This window comes from Euprymna scolopes, chromosome 14 (assembly GCF_053919585.1).
Source record: "Euprymna scolopes isolate OS-2025 chromosome 14, ASM5391958v1, whole genome shotgun sequence".
NCBI classification, from domain to species: Eukaryota; Metazoa; Mollusca; class Cephalopoda; order Sepiida; family Sepiolidae; genus Euprymna; species Euprymna scolopes.
In genome coordinates, this window is record NC_136495.1 from 10,217,407 (window position 1) to 10,236,883 (window position 19,477).

Below are 19,477 nucleotides of genomic sequence, written 5' to 3' on the forward strand. Positions count from 1 at the left end.
TATCAAGGCCATATTTAAAAAGAACATATCCTCCATAGAATCTGACCGGACTAGATTGTTAATCGTCGGTATAGACGCTTATGCTATTGATGAAATTCCAGCCAAATGCTAACAGCAACCTGGGTTCGCTCCAAAATGTGCCGCTACCCTCGTGCACAGAAAAATTACCTTTATATTGTTGTCACAGAAATAGATTTACTACGACTTAAGCCCTTTATGGAACTGCCAGAACCCACTGTCAAAAAAAAAAAGAAAACGAATGAGCTGTATTTACAGGTCTTGAAGTCCAATATAGGTAAGAAACGGTAAAGTTCCCACGAGTTTGACCTAATAACAAAAAGGATTCTGTTCAGAAGCAAGTCCTCTACCTTAAAAATCATCAAAGAACTTGAAGTAATCTCCTCAGTATCAGACAAGAACTTAGCAGAAAATCCATACCTTTTTGAGTGAGATTTCCTACCACCCGTATTTCTTGCTGCGCCCAGACAAAACGCTTTGTGACATAAAAATATATATGCGTTATGTTCCTAAGCTAATCAAAAACTATAATTCCAGTAAAACAAATGGCCCTGACAGTATTTTAATTATAGTGTTCAAAAAGTTCTATCTAGATTTAGCCCCCATAATTACAAAACTATTTAAATGTTGTCTTTAGAAAAATGCTTTCCAACACCCTGGAAAACTTCATCAGTCTGACGCGTATTTAAAAAAAAAAATAATAAGATCGACCATCTCCATCTCAGTATGGACTTATCAGTGCCCTGTGCGTCATGTGTAAGTTGCTGGAGTCTGTTATATAGAGAAAGGACCAATTACCTCAGAAGAAATAAGCTACTCACTGACATGCAGTACGGTTTCTGTTTTGCTAGATCGTCAGCTGATGCGGTAACATCAATATCTCACATGATTAACGAATCTCACGACGATGGCTTTGTTGGTGGACAATAGTGCTTGACATATCAAAAGCTTTTGATAAGATATGGCATAAAGATCTACTTCTCAAAATCTACGAAACAGCTAAGAATGTCTTCTCAGTTATTACATCATGTTTCTCTCATATGTTTATAATAGTAGTGGTTTATGGGCAGAAACTACAAGATTACAGTATAAACGATTGCATCCCTCATGCTTTAATCCTGAGCTCAACTTCATCAATGATGTCCCAAATCACATTCTAAGATTATTTTTAGACATTTATTCAAAGGGCACTATCATCTAAGGCAACACTTGAAAGGCCGGAAATGACCAACATTTCTCTGATTGCTTATTCTATTATCTAGAACACGTACTTCTATGGGTGAATTGATATGGTTAATTTAAATGCAGCTAAAACCAGATTTCTCGTTTTCCGTCATCAACCCGTGAATCTATATCTAGTCTTAATTGAAATGAATGACTCTCGTTTTGGAGATACTCGATGTTTTTACAAGCTTCGTGATTGGCTGATTTGAAATGTAACACATACACTAAATCCGTTGCCACGATAGCTAGAAAAAATGGCTGTATTATTATATTTCTCTAGCAGATATCTCACTGACGATGCAATCTTCAACTCGTATAAAACCTAAATACGCATAGGATGGAGTACTTTTGTTACATCTTGAAAGGAGCTGCTTAGAGCACCCTGTCTCCTCTTGAGAATGTTCTTAACCAGCTTCAAAACCTGATAGGTGATGTTTGTAATTCTCTTGCAGCCTATATTCAACAGAAGAGACGTTGCTTTTCTGCCTCTGCTCTATCGTTGCTAGTCTATCGTTATTTTCATGGACATTTCTTGTAAGATCTTCAATTTATGGTTCCCGCTTTCCATAAAAATACTCGTCTTGCTACAATTATTGTCTATATGTCCAATTACTTTATATTCGTGCTTAAACCTAAACGTAGATTCCATGAAAAAAAAGTTTTTTGCCAGGTTGTGAAACTCCGTTTCCCTTACCTGCTTTCCAGTTTCCTACAATCTGCCCCTATAAAAGACGAATGTAAACAGGTTTTTTGTTGAAGTGTATTCCAAAGTAATTAAATTAGACTGAATTTCTACTACTAACGATTACTACGCTTTAGTGGCTTCGTAAAAAAAGAAAAACACTTGGAGGATGCATATAGAGAGACAATGGTATTGACTTTGAGGAAGAACAAAGGCCAATCCTACTGTCGACTGCATCATATTTGTCAGGCGTTAGGATGAAACAAAATGGACAAACTAAGTGTGATCAACAATCCTGATATTGAAGATAATAATGATCATAATAGTGTTGATGTGTTTTAGATGATGATGATGATGATGATGATGATGATGATGATCTTTTCGAAGCGCATTGTTCAACGAGAGGCTAGCACACATTTGCGGATGTGTTTCATTTACGATCACACTTTTTGAGTTGTTTATATAGGAACTAGTATGCTGGAGAGCAGAAAATACACCTGTGTGGTTGTCTTTATTACATTCGGAGAGAGTTGAGTCGGTATGTTTAGCCTCTTCTTTTTATAACAGCTTTTGAGCCCCTTATTTCTGATTTCACTTACGCTATTCGCGAACTGTCGAGAAGGATTCAGAAATTGGTATCCTATTACAGTAGATAGGGCATCTTACTAGTCTTTCCGTCAACATTTGCAGTCTTCCTTCTTTCTGAAATAGTGGCATGATTTATAACTGACTGGTGAACTATTATCCTGACTCCAAATGCCGGGCCGTTATTTGACGTAAATTAAAGATTTAACGTTAATCGCTTGCAATTTTTCATCTCATTAATTATTTTACTCAATCGAAATATAAGTAACGATTATGTATTATTGCTTTTAAATGTGTTCACCTTTGTTACATCCGCATTACTTTGTTCGTCTTATATATTAAGCGCATCAAAGAAATTAGCTTTACATATATATATATATATATATATTCCATTGTATATTTTCTCTATAATTAATTAATATAACATTGTTAATTTTATTTTTGCCTACAAATACAAGCTTTCATGTGACTTTTTATTACTCTGTTTAGAGGAATACTTTTCATCGAATGTATATTTTTTTCCTCGAATGTATATTTTTGCCTCTCGTGTTTAATCGATGTATTATGATGGTTTTATTGATTGTTCGGTCTTGTCATGATTTTAATATTTTAACCGTTGCAAATAAGAACTTTTGTTGTTACGTCAGATGAAGTGTAGTGTCTTCCTCCTCCTTCTATTCATCCTAAACCGTTTTATAATTGAAAAGTATTTATTAGCATAAATAAAATGAAATGAAATCTGCAAAACTTAGATTTTTGGAAATAATAATTTACTAGGAATTTTAATAGTACGAGATTCTAAACTGGTGTACATTTATACGTAAGATAAAAAGATTTGGATCCTGATTTTAAGGCAGGAATGGTTCTATAAAATACCAAATATTTTATCAAAATTGTTTCTTTTGCTAGACACATGCACAGATAAATTCAATATAATTGATATTCCCATGCAACAATTGTGGCATATATGTATATGTGTAACGGACCCGTTACGCTTAAACCGTGATCGTTTCAGTTCAAACCTTTTTTCAGACCCCTACGCCATCCGGCACAATCGAGAAGGAACAAACAAACAAAACAATAAATGAATCTGTCTCGGCTTTTCTTTTGTAATGCAAGTCGTTTATTATCGTTTTTCTTTCTCGACCACCAGCTTCAAAGCATCTCGCTGATAATCCGGGGGCAACCCTGTCATATCATTTGGCACGTGTTTTTCTTTCTGCTCTACTGTACACAGATCGTAGACAGTTTTTTTCTCATCTTTGACTTTACACGCCTATCTTTTTCAACTGAACTTTTTCTTCTTTCTCTTCTTTCTTGTTGCGCTTCCTTATTTACATACGCGCCTTTTTTCGGTCACTGCTGCTAATCTCTTCGCAGTAAGATATCTTACAGCTTCTGCTGATATGTTTCACGCGCTCAAATGCACTCTGTTACTCGAATAACGATATGGCAGGTGCTCGTCTGAACTTCAATCCCTGGCCCCCCCTCGCCAATCTTTCAGGAAAAAACTCGTCTAGCTGAATCCACTGTGAAAAATTTCCCCCACTCTATATCTGTGCCTAAATCAAAACGCGGATTCCATAAACAAAGCTTCTTTCTTAGAACTGCACGCCTGTAGAACTCTGTTCCGTCTGCCTGCTTCCCTCCGGACTACAACTTGGATGTCTTCAAGTCCAATGTTAACAAATTCCTAATGAACCGCCCCCCTAATTAAACACTTCATCAAATATCCACACTAACGTAATGTACTTGCAATAACTCTTATCACTGAGTGGATTCCGGGCCTTGATAAGTGGTGATCACTATTTAAAAAAAAATGCTAATCGTAAATTACGTAGATCATCATCAGAAAGTGTTGTTGTATGATCAAATGCGAAGAAAAAGAACATATGCTTAACGTTAAATATAAAAGAAAACGCTTCATTTTAAAGGAATTCTGGTCGGTAATTTAGTACAAAATCATGCACCTTTACATGTGTTGTTGCGTCTGCCGATAGAGCTAAGAAATTTGCACTGTAATTATACATGTAGATCTGAAAAAATAAGCTGCAAATAGAGAGAAATTCATTGGATCGATATTGAGAAACATTGACAAGAGGCAATTAGTATTGGAATTGCACTTGAAAACAGGAAATGGCATTGCTTTCAAATAAAATTGTCCTTTGGACGGCTTTTCCCTATCTTACACCATGCTTTTTTAAATTTCTTACTTGAAAGAAGGAAGGCGACAATGGCTTCTGAGTAGAAAGCGGGCCGAAGGTTTAAACTCGGGTTTGAGTTCTTTCCTGTTTGATTCACTTTAGTTTAGTTGATAAAAATGCACAGGAGCGTGCATAATTGTGATGACATTGTGACTGTACCTTCTTGCATCCTTGAAAACAGGTCTTTATTCCTAGCTTGTTCGTTATGTTTTAATGTTCAGTTTGTTTTTGATAAAATTATTTCCAGGCTATATATCTGCCTTCGGATTTGTTGCTGGCAGTCAGAAGTCCGAGTACAACGAATGGCGAGTATATCTTATCTGTTATTTGTGTACTCTTCCAGATTAGGTATTTAGTGATAGAGAAAAGGAAATGTAGCCGAGAAAGAAAGAGAGGAAAATAGGTTGGTCTGAAAAACGGAAGCCTTTAAAAAACTCTGACGAAAATTAAATAAAGGAAGAAAGGCTACGACGCAGAAGACGTGTAAAATTAAGAGAGATAAAAGGGGATACTTGATTATAGAAAAGCAGCTTTAAAATACACTATCTTAAGTTAAAACAAAAATGTAAACGCATGTATAAAGGGATATCAACAGAGGCATGTATATTTATGTATAGAATGTACACGTATAAGCACGCCATTGTATTTTTCGCATTCTTAGCCTGGTAAAGTAAGCATGCATATATATATATATATATATATATATATATATATATATATATAGCATTACCTAGTTGCATTCTTTGATTCTCTTTGTTTATGGTCTTCAACCTGTACGTTATCCCACCTCATGGCTAAAGGTTACTGGTGACTTGTCTTAGTGGGTTGGTCAAGGGGCCTATATTCTCTTTGTTTCGCTCCAAATAACGAATTTTCCAATTGGGAAGTAAGGTATATTCGTTCATTTGAGTCAAGATTAACAGAATATCTTACGTAAATAGTTGTGACGTGAGATTATCATCAACATTATATATATATATTATATATATGTATATATATGTATATATATATATATATATATATATATATATATATATATATATATATAATTTTCACAGCCAAACAAGGTTGCAGCCCAGAAGAGCCAGGAAAGTCAATGAACCGGAAGTCCAAGACCGAATTCCACCCTCATTTTGGGCTCATCAGCTAGACATCCGAACTCAGGATTCGAAACTCGAGCCTCTTGGATGCGAAGCGACACTCTGTCAAATGAAAAAATGCGCCGCACACAAGAAATTTTATTAACTAACACAGATCAAGCAACCCGCGCCGAAATCCGACTGTAAAATGGGCCTACTTTTTTCGATAAGGAACGCGGTCATCCAACCAGCTAATAACCCTAAACCGATGTGTTACAATTAGGAATTTCAACTCGTAAGGACGATACCATACAACAATGTTAACCTAACGAGCAATTTGTGATTGAATTTTCAGAATGTGAGAGATTATATAATCCAAGCCTCTTGCACACACACACACACACACACACACACACACACACACACACACATATATATATATATGTATATATATATATATATATATATATATATATATATAGAGAGAGAGAGAGAGAGAGAGAGAGAAAGAGAGATAGAGAAAGAATAAATGACAAAAAAACTATATTCCCAAAATCATGATGTTGACATCTTCTAATTTATCATAAGATGGTTAACATCATGAACTTTGGAATATACTTTTTTGTCATTTATTCTCTATATTGCTTTGTAATTACATTGAGCTTCTTAAATAAGGATTGGTATATTTTATAAGAATATATATATATATATATATTTATATATGATTGCAACGTCTTGCCAGACGATTGCCACTCCCTCGGACACTTAAACTTCATGAGCCCAAATGTCTGAGGGAGTATCTATACAAAGATGATGTTACTGAGTCTTCGCTTTGTACGACAGCTAAGTCTCTCTCTCGGTTCAAGATGTTGAGATCCAGCAACAAGCAAGAGCAAGATAGCCAGCAACAAGTTAAACTGCAGACCAGCTTAATGCGGGTACTGTTCTCCCGCTTTATGGTTTTTAAATCAGAGATTTGCTTCTCCTAGAAAGGTTGTCTTCACCACGGCTTATGGGAGCCCTCTCAACCCCAACGCCTATATACATGCACACAAATATACACGGTGCTAGTTGGCCGTGGACCCCTTATATATATATATATATATATATATATATATATATATATATATATATATATATGTGTGTGTGTGCATGTATGTGTGCACACATATGTATATTTATATATGTAAAAAAGAGCAGAAATGAGGAAAATCGTCAGCCTTAAACCACTAACGTTGTTCTAAAACAGATCCTTTCTTCGATAAAATGCATTCCCATTGGCTGAAAGGAAGGGGCGCGGTGGATACTAGAAAGCGGATTGGCTAACTAAAATCCTGAACATATATAAAAACGAGAAACAACCACAGAATTCGCGCATAAGCCTGACGAATCCTATAGTGGATGAAACGCCGAATATTCAGTGTAGCCATATATATTTTATAAATTACTATATATATATATATATACATATATATATATATATATATATATATATATATATATGAGAGATTTAAAAGTGAAAATAAAACTCCGAAAATAATACGTACATTGGACATACAACGACCACATTTTCCCAGCAAATCATCATGCATCTAAATAATAATAGTTTTATATATAAACATTTAATAAAAGAACATAACTGCCCCCTCCAATCTTAGAACGGTCCTCGTCGACAGCATAAAAATTATACAGCATGAACATAGTATTAAAAATTTTTAATTCTTGAAGCGTCATATATTAGAACCCTTCAATCCACTATTAATGATATCGCATTCGAGAAAAGCTGCAACGTTCTAAAATGTGTTGCGTACTTCGTATCGGATGGACTTCGTTAACGGTGTCCATGAACTTACTGGTTTTAATACTTGAATTTTAATCGACCTATATTTTTAATCGATTTTTCATCGACTCTATAGATTTTAAATTATCGCCGTTTTCAGTGTATTTTAGTTTTCACGCTTAATTCTCATTTTCGATCCTTCGGATGTTACTTCGACATCTGATGATGATTCTAAAGCCATCGTCACAGCAAAAACTATTGAACTATTATCAATATTGTTGATTTGGATAAAAAAGATCATACGGAAAATTTAAAAATTTAAAAAAAAGTTATAAAGCAAATTGTCTTCGTAGTATTTAATAATATTTACTTGAATATATATATATATATATATATATATATATATATATATATATATATATATATCCTAGTCTGCCTGTGAACTGTTGGGTCAGCATATGGTATAACTAGCGAGGGAATAGTGAGTATACAGTATCAATATATAAACGTGCAACTGATCATAAAGAATTAATGTACAAACGCCAAAAAATGAATGCTTGTGCCCAGGGAAACAAACGTGGCGACCAGTGAAAACAATACGACATACATAATAAATATCGTCACATCATTATCCTGTGATTAAATGACAAATATTTTGTAAAAGACGAAGATAATCCGGTGGAAAAAAATAAAAACGAAAAGAAAAAAATACAAGAATGGAGCGTGCATTGTACAGGTCCACCATAGTTTTTGTGTGTGTGTTAACAACCTTAAAGTTTAAGGAAATAATAATTAATTAAGTAATATTTAACAGTGAGACGTTTTCAAAGTCATAAAAATAAAAAAAGTCCCCTCACACAATATGTCTGCGTATTTAAAAATGTTTGGGACTTGGGACCCCGTCTCCGTTAACTCTTTCTGATCACCGACCATCAAATTTGAAAAAAAAAAATTAAAGATTGCATTTGTCGTTTACCGAATTGCTTTCTTATTATATACTATCTTTATATAGGCAAGTGATCCGTATTCTCACATGTTATTTTTATTTTTACATTCTTATTTCATATTATCTTTTAAATGCCGTTGAACTGTATTAGCTAAAAAAGCAAATGTTTTTTAAGGAGATAAACGAAGTAGGGTTCGCTGGAAAAATACCAAATATGCTTTAAAAATATGTAAATTGATCAAGTAGTTTTTTTTTTGTTTTGTTATTATTACATTGTTAGGTTTTTGTTTGAAAACGGTTCTAAATTGCACTAAATATACAACCAAAATAATTTGGGACGCTAAAACGAACATGTTTATTTATTATCTGAGATTTTATGACGTTTTCTTTATATAATAATTGTTAAAAAGTGTTATATTAGAAAGGTAAGGAAAATGAAATACGGAAAATAACATTTGCAAAATCATCCACCGCCAAAGTATAAAAATATTATTACACTTTATTATGATAAATGAAAAAAAACATTAGTATAAAGATTTTATTTTTAAGGCAAACAAGCTTTTAAAATATTGTTGGTTTTCTTTTTATATACTTATATATTTTATAATCATTTTGCTTATGCTAGTAGTGTAAGAAAAATGATGGATACATCTATTTAATCTCTTCTCTTCTCTATTCTTTCTTTCTATCTATCTTCCATCTATCTCTTCTATTCTATCTATATAAATAAAATGAACTCATTTTTCCCGTCTGATTTTGACATTAATAGGATTAAAAATCAAGATATTTCATGCAAATATAATATGCACAAACGGCAGAACAATATCTGAGGTGTGTTATAGGCTTATTATTTCTTAAATTCCTCGATAATCTTAGATTTCTATACTTTTTCTGCTGAGAAGTCACGGCCAAAATCGGTTAAGATCAATGGAAGTGGTAAACTATTTTCTCTCTAATAAATTCCTCCTCCCCCTGCCACCACTTAACACCGTTTGGGGATCGTTCACAAGGAACAGTTGAGAAGAGAACACCGGTTTGGCTTCGTAGTTCTTTCATGTGAAGTTATTTAAAATACCTAAACTAAGCTGCAGTGCTCTGTGGCGTAGTGGTTAGCGTGCTGGACAATTCACATTATATTTTCACGTTCGCGCCGACCACCGTAGTCGTTTTTTGTTTTTTTTCCTAAACAACTGGAATGGACTTTTCTTGGTGGCCGAACTGTTAACGTTGCAGATGTTTTTTTTGTTTTTTTTCACACTTTATTTTCCTACTTTTACTCATGATTCCGGGTTTGATCCTTCCTATTTACCTACCATAACATTTTTAACCCCCCCCGTCCCGGAAACAAACACTCGGGCAACGCCGGGTACCCCCGTAGTATTAAATAAAATAAAGTAAAAGACGATCCCTGTAAATTCTCGATTTGAAAAATAAGCCTTTATGGCTTTGTTTTTACTTTTTTACGCATGTGCATCGTAAAGTAGATGAACAGTTTTTACTCCCACGCAAAACTATTTTAAATTTATCTTATACTAGTTGTATACATATCAAACGTATGTTGAATTATTGTAAAAATTACCTATTTAAAATCTAATTAGACCCACCGAAGACATTCAGACACGTGTACTTCCGGGTGTAATTTCTCTGCTTTCGTTCTCTCTCTCTCACACTCTCTCTCTCTCTCTCTGCTCTTCTTTAAACATTTATGCAGATATTTCCCACAAAACCTCCCGTCTTCACCATGAATTGAAAACGCGACTAAAATAATGAACCCCCAAACCCCAATTTGCACCTCATATCCTCTCTACCAGGTCTTCTCTTTCCGCATAAGGGATGCCCGTTCCAACTTTTAAAAACTTAAAATCGAATTACTGGTGACCAGGGCAGACTTATTTTCCCTTGCAAAACTGGTTCAACTGTTTCTTTAGACAATTTCTCGGTTAAACGTTACTTTTATTTAACCTCAGAACCTGACCCCCACAAACGCCATGTGTCGATATTTTTATGGCTACTCTTGCAGCAGTTACATCGTCAAATAGATGTTTAACTATACTGCATAAATACACGATCAGTTGGTCACTGGTGTATGACCGACATACGTGTTATACTAAATGTCTTAGAAGTGGTCTCATGGAGATGTGAAGATGGCCAGTCATTAGGGTCTGTAAGAAGAAAACATACCTGAGATGTTGGATGTGGCTGTGTGGCTCCTTCTTCTCACAGGAAACGTCTTGACCCCTGGTGGCGTTCGGGTTGGAATCGTACTTTTCCTCATGGCCGGCTCGTTCTTCAATGCAGGCATTTATTGAAGACACACAAAAAATAAAAACGACACGCGACCCAATTGTAATATATAATGTGTAATCTTAACTATTTATTTTACAAAAAGTGCATCACAATACAATATGCAAACTATAATTAATTTCTACAATTAAACATTGGCAATAGGCTCTTCAAAACTTACTAAGCTACCCTAAGTAGTGTTGATGAAGGAGTGCTTCTCACTCGTAAACGGAGAGACATAAATATGCGTGTTCACTTCATGACACTCCGAACAAAAAAAAAAGGTGATCTAGAAAGGGAATTCTGGGAATGCATTTTTTTGTTTCTCTACGCTCACGGACAAATCACCACTCGGCCATGCTGTAGAGTGAGTTAGAAACGGTGGCACTGAGATATAGTTCCACACATGTGTTTGCGTGTAGCAATTATTTACAACACCGCCCATTTATTTGCTTTCAGCAGTTTCCACAACGAGGCCATCCCATATTTGAGAAAAATGTGGACAAATTGACCATATCCTATTTTCCCATTTCTCAGCACATACACATCTGTGGAGATCTAAACGTTCACAATGTTAAATGTCTTGCCCACTAAATGAAGAAAGAGTATAAAAGGAAGTTCTATTAGGATTCTAATGTAACTCTAATTGTTGACGAACCTACTCGCGTTTCCGATGTTGATGTTGAACAGTGCTAATTCTACGATATGTCTCTGCTGAGATCCATCGATCATCTGTGGTCTTAATAAAAATAAAGAGTAAGAAATTATCGGATGTCTCATTCAGCGGACTGTATGTCGGTACTCTATGGCCAACTGGAACAAATGTATATGTGTTCATATCAGATAAACCCCTATGCTCCATGTTCAAAGGCACGTGCCTTTCATCGCATCCGACCTGAGAAAATGACTAATACTGCCATAGAGAGCTTTTTACTTTCGAAAGTGTCTAACTTTAACAACAAAGCCAACCATCGTACACTACATTATGTGCCGTTACAATTGCAATAGTAATCATTCGAACGATATATGTGTTAACATACAAATCTCGACAACAGGAGTACTAATATCTATCGTTAAATGAGCATAAAAATAAATATTTGGCTGCCCCATACCGAGCATTACAATCTTCAAAGGAAGACAAATAAATACAAAAATAATTCAACAGTAGCCTCACAAAAGCTAGGTTCACACAAGTTGGGAGCACAACAAACAAGGTCCTGAACAAATCCGTAACTTTCATCCCAACAATCACCACCTGACTGGCTGATTACGCCAGCATTCCAGTAAAACCAAACTCTTTACTTCGTATCAAACTCAAGTATGTGTGACATTCCTCACAATGATCGACAGGATTCAATGGGGTATAAATGTCCGAAGTGGTGCCTGGCTTTTCAAAAAACTGGATTTCATCAAAACAAAGGTCTCCGACAATATTTCAGTCATTTTGATACAAATCTGTAACCGGAAATATCTCCTATACTAACAATGATTCTATATCATTTTTTATGGAAATATGCTTCACAAGAAATTGGAAATATTTGTCAGTCAGTTCATGGTTTTAAAATACAGAGAGTTAGTATTATGAATCTCAATAAAGACCAATCGACACCTGTGCGTCAAAAGTAAGTTTCTTGAGTTCAGGATAAATATAAAACTTGTCAATCATCTAAACAAATACAACGTATTCAACGAGATGTATAATAATATCTGTTCTGAGCGATTAACAGCTGGTGTATCAGTGAGTCTATTAAATACGAGTTCGCTTCTATAACGATAAGTTTGGACATATGTAAAATATTTAGTAGTGGACTAAATCTTACGTCATTAGATTTTCAGGCTATCAGGAAGTTAAATTAATGACGAAAATAGCGTGCATTGTTAAATGATTACTCGATAGTAGTGATATAAAATTATATAAAAAAGTGAAAAGTACGCCAAGGCAGAAATACATAGATACATATTTATGAACTACTGTGCGATAGTGACGGAGAGTAGGGATGAGAGAAAAACAGATGCATATTTGAGCGTGTAAATAAATACCTTAATGATAATAGATAAGAGCGTGTAAATAAATACCTAAATGATAATACCTAAATTATATAAGCATGTATAATGTGTCCAATAAAATCATATGTAGATCTGCAGCGAGACAGCTTGTTCATGCAGAGATCAAAGATATTTGTCTATTCATACATTCGACTGTATGTTTATGAAGATGTTGAGATTAAACATTTCTAGAGCATATAAATCCAGAAATATGTCTAAATATGTTTCTAGAGTAGAACTGAAATGCTGTTCTAAAGTTCAATGTAAGTTAAGCGAATTTGTCGAATACAAAGTTGTTATATACAAATTTAAAAATTAGTATTAATTATTTAGATGCCGAAATCTGAATAGTCTGGAAATGATTCACATAAGGTTTAGCGATCTTCTTTGGAAAACAAATCAGAAAATTATCTCGGACTTAATTTGGTTTCTATTTCATTCTTATTTTTCCTGTCTATCATTATAATGACCATAACATGTTAATTGTTTTTAATCGTAATCCTAACTTTGATTTAAATTTGTTAAACGTGGATCAACATTTATTAGCTACGCCGTTTAGTATTTTCTTTTAATTTACGATCTTTTATTCTATCAATCTATCTCTCGTAATATATATATATATATATATATATATATTTGTGTGTATGTGTGTGAGTGTGTGTGTGTACGTGTGTGTGCTTGTGTATATATATATATATGTCTATACGCGTGTATATGTGCCTGCGTATGAACGGTTTTGTGGCAGATAAGATATATTTAAAGGACGCATTTATCCTTATGCCAAGTAGGCGCAGAGATCTTACGAGAAAAGAAAATATGTTATTGATACCGAGAAAATAATTAGTTGTCCTTTGTCTCTTTATCGGATGAAGTGATTCCGTCTCGAAATAGAAACACAAACTGTCTCTTTTCTGGTCGATAGATGGACAGCTGCCAATGTTTTCGATGCCAACAAGAACTCTTGTCTGTCGAGAAGTTTTCTTTTACAGTCTCAGACAAAACGCCTGCCCGAATAAACTGGACGCGTTAAAAAGGGGAGGACAAGCACAAGCAAAGGAACAAAACGCACACACCATCTCGGTCCTCGGCACCAACAGAAAGGTAGAAAGAGCTCACTGAGTCTGAAATGAGAGTTTTGGACACGTGGGTTTGAAAAAGGATGTATGGTTCATAATGATAGACAGGTTCATTTCGTCACGCAGACGGTGTTATGTATGATGAAAGATCATCTAAATATCTATCGATTGGTCAGCGTAGATTTTGTCCATTTCTTTTTGTTACGAAATAATAGTTACTTACCAATATTGAAGATGCGAACGCAAATATCACTTTTTCGATTATATCTAGTGGATGTTTTAATTATATATTAGAAACGATAATTACTATAAGATATTGGTTATACAGATCACAGCCGTGAAAAACTAGGAATTATGAGAAAAACGAAGTTTATCTTTTATAAGAAAAAAAGATACAGGTTTAATATATATATATATATATATATATATATATATATATATAATACGCTAAGATAATATTTTGTTCTTACGTACATTATCACGGTCTACCCACTTTTACATATGAATATCCGATCGTACAATGTAAAGAACTAGTTTGTTTAAACACTATCTGGTATCCCTTTTGAACGCAAAACGCAAACAAAATACAATGTTCTCGGCTTCACGACAGAATCAACGTTGAGTACATGTTCGTCGAAAGATTGGACAATAATATATTAATAAAATGGAATGAGATATGCATTTGCCCATGACGTCCAGAATATGGAAATATATCGGAAACTCTTTTAAATGTCTTGGAGAGAATAACTACTAATTAGATTCGTCTGTCTTTAAATATTAGTATGGGTAAAATTAGAACAATTATAGTGCAATATATAGTGGGGGTCTTCGTTTGTACCGGTAGTCTATCGAAAATAAAACATTTTAATGGTGGAAGAAATATACAACAAGCGAAAGATACAGCCGGTGAATGGCAATCACTCCTGCTAGTTTAAAAGTATTTAAAAGAAGTTTAGCTTTTTTAACTAATGACTTAATTTACAAAATCAGGGACACACAGCTACACGTATAATTGTAGTTCATCTTCCAGAGATGCGAAACTTTGGTAACGTCAATTGCTCTTGACATATCAAAGGCCTTTGATAGGGTATGGCATAAAGGTTTACTTCACAAGATCTCCAGCTATGGTATTGCTGAAAATGTCTTCTCAATTATTAAATCATTTCTCTCTGATAGGTTCATAAGAGTAGTAGTTGATGGGCAAAAATCAGAAGCTCACAGTATAAATGCTAGAGTCCCTCAGGGGTCGATCCTGGGCCCAACTCTTTTCCTGATCTACATTAATGATCTTCCAAATCACATCCTTACATCATTCGTAGACATTTTTGCTGATGACACTACCATCTATGGTACCACATATAAGACAGTAAACGACCAAGTTCTCTCCGATTCTCTCTCCTCTGATCTTGATCACGTTGTACAATGGGGAAAGGAGTGGCTGGTTACTTTTAATGCATCTAAAACCAAGCTTCTATCTTTACATCATCAACGTTCTGATCCCCATCTGGCATCAATTGAAATGAATGGCTCTCGTCTTGGGGAGGCCTCAAGTTTTTACAGGCTTCTGGGCTTGACCTTTACTCCTGATCTTAAATGGAATATGTACATCAAATCTGTTGCCAAGGCCGCTGGAAAAATGGTCGAATCCTTCTATCGATCCAGTAGATATCTCACTGCTGATGCAATTCTCTATCTATATAAGAGCCAGATACGTCCAATGATGGAGTACTGTTGCCACATATAGGCAGGAGCTGCTAGAAAAGACTTGTCCTGCCTTGATAGAGTTCAAAATAGACTTCGGGGCTTGGTGGGAGATGTCCTTTTCTCTTCGCTGCAACCTCTGTCTCACAGAAGAGATGTTGCGAGTTTGTCTCTGCTTTATCGTTATTTTTATGGAAAGTGTTCGACTGAGCTTCAATCTATGGTCCCCCCTCGCCAAACTTTCACAAGAAACACTAGACTAGCTGAAAACATTATCAATAATTTTCCCCACTCTTTATTTGTACCTAAACCTGAACATAGATTCCATGATCAAAGTTTCTTCCTTAGAACTGCACGCCTGTGGAATTGTCTTCCGTTTTCCTGCTTTCCAGCTTTCTATAATATGGTTGTCTTCAAGTCCAACGTGAACAAGTTTCTGATGAGCCGTTCCACTTAAGTTAACAAATTTACCGAATGCCCATTACTATCGATTACTATATTGTCCTTTTGACTACTCTACACTCTTTAACCCTTATTCTTGAGTGGCCTATCGGCCTTGATAAGTGGTGACGTCTATGTAAAAAAAAAAAAAAAAAAAAAAAACGTCACAAAAGGTAAAACTATGTTGACAAATCCGTACTCGTCAGATAATCAAATTTAGCTGGTCAGTAGATAGTGTTTGACTATTTGGGGACATTACGCGTTGTATGACAACTCATTTTAACGGAATATATATGTAACTGAAGACCGCATGTTATTTTTATATTTCCCAGACATTTCCTGATTAGCGAAAAGACGAATATTCTGTTAAGGCTTAATGCACCACCAGGTATTACTATGTGTATTTTCCCGTCATTTTCTTAATTTCTTAATCCCGCGTATTATTTGCTTTTCAGGTTTGATGTTTTATATCTTCTTTGCAGTGGTGTTAATACATAAAATATTTGATGACGTAGTTATATTTAAAGCTATATCTATTTTCCAGGCAGAACGAGGAAGGCAGTAAATTAATTTTAATATTTAATTTTTAATTGTCTGAACATGTTTTAAACTTATAGAGAAAAATAATAAGTTTGTACTTGAACAGACAGTGCCATTTTGATATTTAAAAGGAAATGATGACTTCTCTTTGATGAATTAATATTTTCGCTCCTAAGTTAATATTTTCTCAGTTTTCCTGTTTACATAGTTCCAGTAAGATGATGACGCAATAACTCATGATGATTGGGTGATCATAAGGAAAGTTCGTGTTACGACTTCGTTGTTTTGAATGTAAATGTAAACGAAAAATGTTCTTAAATTTAGCGTCATAATTTAGTTTTAGTCCACAAAATTCCACGTGTCGTTGTCATCGATTGTTAGCACTACTTCTTCTAAAGATGACCGCTTTCATATAATCTCGTTTTGTTCTCGACTGAAGACGCGATACATGTTTTATCAGGTTTAAAGCAGGGGTAGTAATTCTGCCTGTACAGACAAAAAAAAAGGAGTTATTTCTCTAGGATCCATGTTATCGTCATAACATCTTCCTTTTAAATATTGTTGCTTGTGCGTCTACAGTTGTGGTTCTAGCTTCAAGCGTTGTGCTGGATACCGAGTGCGAACTGGCGTCCTGATGTTGGGTTTTTGTATTTCGGTTACTGTGTCCTAGGAAGTCATCTTTAATTATGTTCATTTCCTCGGCTTAAAAATCGACAATTTTATATGTTACACATAATATGCTTCAATTTTGTTAACACTGAACACGAGGTTTGTAATACTATAAAATTCTACAATTAGCCACTCTTCTTTTAATGTAGCGAATAATGTTACTTGCGTAAAATAATTTGAAACCTCTTATAAAACAATACTGTGGCATTATGAATAGGAGGTTTGAAATGATTTTACGCAAGTAACATTATTCGCTACATTAAAAGAAGAGTGGCTAATTCGGAAGCTAATAGACAGCGAGACATTGTAGAATGTTATTATATATATATATATATATATATATATATATATATATATATATATAACATAATTAAAGATGACTTCTTAGGACATAGTAGCCGAAATACAAAAACCCAACATCAGGACGCCAGTTCTCAAACGGAAGTTAATAGACAGACTATCAAGTAGATAGGTATTATCTTATAATAACGTGCCCCATTTTATTAAGAAAGTCATTCGGTGATAATCAACAACAAGATTATTTTTCCATAAAAAATGAAGAATATGATTCGAGGATTGTGAATGATGATTTGATCGATGAACATTGTATTACTCAAAAGGACGCTAATCAATCTATGTTTGATGCAAGGGTAGCAATGACTAAGTTTGTCTAGTGATTAGGTATCTCACAGATATTTTTTAAGAGACATAGTTCGTAGAAAATGTCATTTTGCTCTCTCTCAAATAATGTCGATGTCTAAATGGTATGGCAAACGGAAATTATATTTTGAAATAAAACGTAAGATTTATTATTAATAAGTAATTTTAATTTGATTAAGCATTTATAGAACATTTTTCCGTTAAAGTGGAACAGTTAACCTTAACCAGAGACATATGTTCCTTAAAGATTAATTTGTTAATAGTTGAATAAGGATATATTAAATGAACAATACAATATCATTGTACAGAATTACTGTTTTACAATGGATTCATTTACAATTTTAGAATAAAATAAAATGAAAACGCATTTAGTTATTTACATAAATAATTATTATATAAGCGAAGAGGGCTTGTGACCATGTTTATTAGTTGTGACTCTATACTCCAATGTGAATTTTTTATTTATTTAGAATTAATTTATTTTTAGAATATTAAAGTCAAAGCTCTAACGCAAAATAATAAAATAACGGATGCCACACCTTATCTTATCATATCGATTGTATTCATCAGGTAGACTCGATATTTGGCCGAGTAAATCCGTTACCTTATAGGATTTTGATTTTATCATTTAATATTGGCTATGCGTATTCTTTCACAGTCGAAATTGTGACCGTTGTAAAGCTTGCTATTTTTATGAGTTGAGAAATACAAATGCGCTGTCCTTTAAGGTAAAATATTTCTAAAGCAAAACGCCAAGCATACATCGTAAAATATAAGTGAATTAAGTTCAAGGTAAATATTTTGTCCTTTCTTAGATTGTCAACTTTGGATAAACGAGTGTGATTTAAACGCTTGTTGTGTATAGTTTTATATTAAGTATACGATTCGGAAATAGTTAATATCTACCTTTACTAGATTCAGATCTCTAATTACTATTGATTATCAAAATTTCTCTAAACAGCTTAAATAGATACTTATTTACTTGGTCCGACATATATTGTCTACTACAATATACAAGATATAATGTGTGTCTGGAAGTCAGTTGCATGATTCTGTGATTATGATCTATAAACAGTATTATCAATGGAAAAGCAAGAAAGATTAGTTTTGCTATACAAAAAAAAAAAAACAAAAAAAAAAAAAATAACGAGATGACAAATCATATCGCCACTTGGCCGTCAGGGGTACTATTTGGGGACGATGACTAGGAAAGATTTAAAAGATGTTTGTTTACATTACATTTAAACTTCTGCATATCAGAACAGTAAGTGCATCAGGTAGCATGAAATGCAGTCTAAAGTTTAGCTTGTTGATATTTTAATGATGTAGTATTACAAAAGCAAGAATGCCTTCAAAAACATTCTTTACATACATACAAATAATTATGAAAGTTTGCGTGTGATTTTCTAATTTAATTGTACATCATTATTTTGCATTTAGCGGATGACTTTCTGATTCTACGTTGGGAAAGCGATTTCAGGGGCCTAATTTTTGTGACTGTTAAAGCGCGACGTAACACCTTCGCGCACAAGGCACTAAAACG